This window comes from Petaurus breviceps, unplaced genomic scaffold, assembly GCF_028583685.1.
Source record: "Petaurus breviceps papuanus isolate PSGF00001 unplaced genomic scaffold, PetGlider_PUasm1.0 79, whole genome shotgun sequence".
In the NCBI taxonomy this organism is placed as follows: Eukaryota; Metazoa; Chordata; class Mammalia; order Diprotodontia; family Petauridae; genus Petaurus; species Petaurus breviceps.
Window position 1 is genome coordinate 18,572,656 of NW_027186523.1, and position 6,542 is coordinate 18,579,197.

Genomic DNA, 6,542 nt, shown 5'->3' on the forward strand with positions numbered 1-6,542 from the left:
ATCTAGTCCAGTTCTGTTGAACTGGTTCTGTTGCTCTCTGGGAGGGTTCTCCTGTCCCACCCCTGTAAATAACGTTTTGTCTCTGACACAGAAGAGTTTTTAAAAACCATGATGGTGTTGCCAGGACATGAGCAACAGGGTGGCTCTTGGCAAAGGCAGCATTGGTGTGGGAAAGTAATGGCCAACTATGAACTGTAAGTTTGAGAGTGCTGTCATCTGTTAGTTGAAGATTGTGACTGCTATCTCTCATATGTCCCTTCGAGGTAGTTAAGAAGAAAAAGCAATGAATGTAGCCCAATTTTCTTTGAAAAACTACGTAGATAAAAGTGCAGATTTTGACATCTTATGAGCTGGTTTTGAATCCTGTTTCCCCCAATTACTGTGTGGCCATGGGCAAATCACTTAACCTCTTAAAGTGTCAATTTTTCTGTCTTTACACTGCCTACCACATTGACTTGTGAAAAGTACTTTGTGAACCTTTGCAAACTCAATCTAAATGTGAATGATCTGTGAATGATCGTTCAAACATATTGTAGTTATGTTAAATATACTTTGTATGGAATATATTGAAAATGACCCTTGGTATCTATAAAGTGTAATAGAAGTTAACTTGTTAATTATACTTTAAATCACCTATAAGTTCTGAATTAGGATATCATGAGATTTAGGGAAAAAAAAAACACCTGATTGTAATAGCAATACTTTCATTTTAATGAGAGTCAGATACTAACCTGGCTAAAAACATCAACTTTTAGTAACTATATTTCATAGAACTCAATTTTCATCACAATGTCTGATAAATCCTCCACAGGGTCTTACCCTGATTCCTTATGCTGCTAGTGGAACTTAACTTCTGACAGCTACTGTCATGCTGGAAATGCTTCTAGAATGATATCTGCAAAATATTAAGTTTGCCATCAAAAGACCAATCTGACTACACAGGGTAATGACTAGTATGCTGACCATTAGGTGGAAAATATGGCTTAAGTCTGAGAAATAAAAGAAGTCACGGGCATGTAGACTATTCAAAAGTTTCATGCATAGATATTATGAAGATAGAACTCCAGAATTGAGTTGAAAATCACTGTGGACACAGCACCAAATAATATCACAAAAAGTGAAAGTCTCAGCACTATCTCAGCACTCAGAAACATTGTTAGTTACTAAGATGGGTGTAATTTATAAATCAGCTGTATACAGATGAACAATTAGAACAAAAGTCAAGATCAAATTAGAAAAAAAAGATAAGGAGATACCATATACAGATTGTAATAACTTCGATCTAAACTCTTCAAATGAGTCATATAAAAAAATGGGAAATGGAAGATGACAATGGCACTAATTTTGATTATCACCACTTTCTGTAAACCTTTGAACAATATATGCAGTAAAGAAGCCATAGGAGTTCAGACACATTTACTTAAGTAAGTCAACACATTTATTAAGCCTTTACTATGTGCATTGTGATAAGTAATAAGGATGCAAAAAAGGGGCAAAAACTTGGTTCCTACACTCAATGAGCTTGAATTCTAATTGGGGTTAGATAACATACAAAAAGTTATACATATAAGATATATGCCATGTAAATGGAAAGTAATCACAGAGAAAAGCCACTAACCTAGTGATGGGGGTCAGGAAATGTCTCCTTGAAGAAGGAATTTGAACTCAGCCTTCAGGGAAGCTAGAAGGCAGAGGTGAAGAGGAAAATTATTTTCAGCATGAGGAAAAGCCAGTGAAAAGGTATGGAGTAAGGAGATGGAGTGCTGTGTGTAGTGAATAATAATAAATTACAATAATAGTTAACATTTATATTACTATATACTTGGAGCTTTACAATTATTTCATGTGATCCTCACAAGAACCCTGAAATCTATCCAAAATATAGGAGCACCTGAAAGGGTGGTACTATTATTTTCCCTATTTTACCAATGAAGAAATGGCAATAAGATCAATGTAGCTGGATTGTAGGGTATATGGAAGGCAATAAGAAGTAAGAAGACTGGAAAGGTAGGAAGACTACAGTTAGTGAAGAATTTTAAAAGCCAAACGATTTTATATGGAGTTAATAGGGAGCCACTGGAGTTTATGGAGCAGGGTGTGTGTAAGTGTGTGTGTGTGTGTGTGTGTGTGTGTGTGTGAGTGAGTGTGTGACATAGACCTATTATCTATCATAGCTATTAAATCTTCTAGAGTATTGCACTGGGTGGAGATGGAAGACAGGTTCCTTTTTATATGGTGCTGTTTTTTAGGTGCTCTCAATTGTGCATGCTCTTTTTTATCTTTTAAAATATTTTTTTTTAATTTTTAGTTTCTAACATTCACTTCTATAAGATTTTGAGTTTTAAATTTTCTGCCTTCCCACCCTTCCCCCCTCCCCAAGATGGCATGCAATCTGATATAGGCTATACATCTACAATCATGTTAAACATATTTCCACATTAGTCATATTGTGAAAGAAGAATCAGAACAAAAGGGAAAAACCATGAGAAATAAAAAACAAAAAAAGAGAAAATAGTATGCTTCGATCTGCATTCAGACTCCATAGTTCTTTCTCTGGGTGTAGACAGCATTTTCTATCATGAGTCTTTTGAAATTGTCTTTGATCATTGCATCGCTGAGAAGAATTACATCTATCAAAGTCAGTCATTGCACAATGTTTACCGTATACAGTGTTTTCTTGGTTCTGTCCACTTCATTATCAGTTCATGTAAATCCAGGTTTTTCTGAAACCTATCTGCTCATAATTTCTTATGGAATAATAATATTCCATTACATTCATATACCACAACTTGTTCAGCCATTTCCCAATTGATGGGCATTCCCTCAATTTCCAATTCACAAAAAGAGCTACTATAAATATTTTTGTGCATGTGGGTCCTTTTCCCTTTTTTTGTGATCTCTTTGGGTTACAGACCTAGATGTGGCATTGCTGGATCAAAGAGTAAACAGAGTTTTATAGCCCTTTGAGCATAGTTCCAAATTGCTCTCCAAAATAGTTGGATCAGTTCACTACTCCACCAACTGTACATTAGTGTTCCAGTTTTCCCACATCTTCTCCAACATTTCATATAGTATTTTATTGATTGCATCAAGCCTCAGAACATTACAAAATCTTACTGAGATCCATGACAATTTAAAAGCAATCAATATTCTATTCTGGAAAAACTAGGGGGAAAATGTCTACTTCTAGATCATTACCTGTATTTGGAAAGCTAGTCCATTGAATGACTACATCAGGATTTCGGATAGGCACTGCAGATTGGTAGATTAGGCCAGGAATTAAATAGAAGGAAGAGAAAAATCTTAATTGTACTTTTAATAATTATAAGCTGTCTCCAGAAATAAGAGCCTAGTTAAATATGAATATTCTCTTGATGTTATATGATTCTGAATACTGGAATATAACATTTTTGGAAGAATCTGAGTGGCAAATGACCCAAAGGGTGTTGGGGAGATGTATGATGGGTGCAGGTAGGCTGCATTATGTTTCTATTCCTTCCTTCCTTCCTTCCTTCCTTCTTTCCTTCCTTCCTTCCTTCCTTCCTTCCTTCCTTCCTTCCTTCCTTCCTTCCTTCCTTCCTTCCTTCTTTCCTTCTTTCCTTCCTTCCTTCCTTCTTTCCTTCCTTCCTTCCCTTTCTCTCTCCCTCCTTCCTTTCCTTTCTTCCTTTCCATATTTCTAATGATGATTTAAGGATATGAAGTGCTAAAAGGGATAGTATAATTACTCTCTCACCTCTACTCTTTCATCTCCACCTCTTAGTTTCTTTGACATCCTTCAAGATTCACTTCAAAACTATCCACTCCTGCAGGCCTCTCATAATACTCCCATTAGCTAATGCATTTCCCCCTTAGAATCCTTTCTCTCTATTCTGTAAAAACTTGTATTTACCCCACTGTTTAAATATTGTCTCCTTCTTTAGGATGTAAACTTCTTTAGTCTGAGGACTCAATTTTACCTTTCTTTGAATCCCCAATCTGTAGCACAGTATCTGGCATATAGGTATTTGCTTAAATATATATTGACAGAATGATGAGATGGAGCATTCTCATAGCAGGAGATAGGAGATAATAGATACACAGATTAAAGGCAATGCTGGTACTAACAATACAAAAAAGACCTGGTAGAAAACCAGCTCATTAGGTTTCTATGGGCAGTCTTTAGGGGCAATGGATAAGCATCCCACAAGATGAGGGGGTGTGGGTGGTGTGTGGCTTACATCTATGGAAAGAATCCTCATATTTATGGGATCTCAATCCATTGAAGTAATTCTGATTCCTAAAACTGGTTTTTTTCTCAAGACAAATGTTTAAATGATAGCGTCAAAAGGACATGTTTCTAACTTGACTATTGGTTATTTGAAATAAATCGGAAAATTCAAATCCTCTAAATAGATTAGAAAGGTGGTTTTTTTTTTTTGGAAAGTGATTTCCCACCCTTATATCTTTGTTTACACTTTTCTCAAAGTGTAGAATTTCACGCCCCTACCTTTTGAATTCTTATCTACTCTTTAAAGCCCTATTCTAATGTCACTTTTTTCCACCCAGAAAGTCTTTTTGATACCCCACCCCATCCCTCAGTCAGTTATCACCTTCTTTCCTCTTTCTTCTTCCCTCTTCTCATACTTCACATAGCAGTTTGTTTCTAGCTCTCTGTGCTCTTTTTATGTATTGGTTTTATTATAGTTGTTTGAAGATATGTAATAAATCCATCCTAACTTAAGAGGTAAGAAACACATTTTACAAACTCTTTGTTTAAAGGCAGTCAACTGTTAACTACCTGAGAAAGTAAAAGACATTTTTTTCAGTCTATCTGAGAGAGTTTTCCACCTCCATTTGGGTAAAATATAATAAGGAGGGAGGGAGGGAAACAGAGAGAGAGAGAGAGAGAGAGAGAGAGACAGAGGGAGGGAGAGGGAGAGAGAACATTGGGAGAAAGATGTGGACTAATGTAATTTTATTTTTTTTTAGTTTTTAATTTAATTTAATTTTTTGATTTATTGGTTTGTTATTTTTTTTGGAGGAGGGAAGGCAGAGCAATTTGGGTTAAGTGACTTGTCCAAGGTCACAGAGCTAGTAAGTGTCAAGTGTCTGAGGCTGGATTTGAACTCAGGTCCTCCCGACTCCAGGGCCAGTGTACTATTCACTGCACCACTTAGTTGCCCCTGGACTAATGTCGATGGTATTTAGTTGAAACTCCACTAATGGGACAATCCTTCCTGTGTTTGTGGACAGATTTCAGGGAATTTGTGAAACTGCATGGGAAATTTGCACTTTTATTCAATATAATTGGTTTATTTTGTAATTATATACATTTTATTCATTTAAAAAGCATCCTGAAAAGGGTTCAAAGGCTTTCGTAGACTTTCATGGCACAGGCACAAAAGTTAAGATTTAAAGAGACAAAATTGACAGTGTTCTAATCCTAAATGGATAACTACTTTGTTCTAGTCATCAACAGGCTCTCTGATGTAAGCACCTGAACTTTTTGAGGGAGTTCCAGACACAGAAATGAAGAAGGTAAAAACCCTATAGCGTCACTTGTTCTGAGATGATATGCAGGGGAAATGCTGTATGCATGTTGTAGTTCTGACACTCATCAGGACAACTGACTGGCTACATCTGTCAGTGAGTCAGTTACCTATTCTCAGCTCCCTAAAGAGCTAAGAAATAGAAGAAGCTAGTAGAAATGGAAAGCTGAACTTTGGGAACTGGCATGTTATCAAATGGAAGTTGTAATCTGTGATACACAGTTACTAATATGATCTGATATTAGTATGGTATTTTCTTTTAATACTTAAAGTAAACAATCTCTAAAGCATGGGTTCTTCATCTTTTTTTGTGTGTATGACATGGATCTCTGATGGTATGGTAAAACCTCTGGATGTCTCAGAATAATATTTTTAAATGAATGAGATAAAATAGATTGGATTAGACAGAAACATGGCACAGTGGATAGAGTGCCAGGCCTAGAGTTAGGAAGACTCATCTTCCTGAGTTCTAATCTGGCCTCAGATACTTACTGACCCTCAGCAAGTCACTTAACCCTGTTTGTCTCAGTTTCCTCATTTGTAAAATGAGCCAGAGAGGGAAATGGCAAACCACTTCAGTATTTTTACTAAGGAAACCCCAAATGGTGCCATAAAAAGTCAGACACTATAACTGAACAATAACAATATATATGTTCATATATTGTCTCTCCCATTAGATTATAAGCTCCTCAAAGGGTGGGACTGTCTTTTTGGAGAAAGAAATTGCAAACTACCACATTATCTTTGCCAAGAAAATTCCAAATGTGGTAATGAATTGTAAGATAGGACTGAAAAATGATTTAACAACAACAACATATTGAAATAAAGATGTGATTTTTTCCTCATCCAAGTCCACTGAAGAATTCCTTTTCTAAAGTTGTGACCATGATAGAAATAATTTGATGAAACATCTAGGATAATGTGAAAGGGGTATGACTTTAGATATGGGAAAAAGTCAAGGTATTTGATTCATAGATACAAACACAGATCTCTAGACGAGTAGAAAAAGGAACA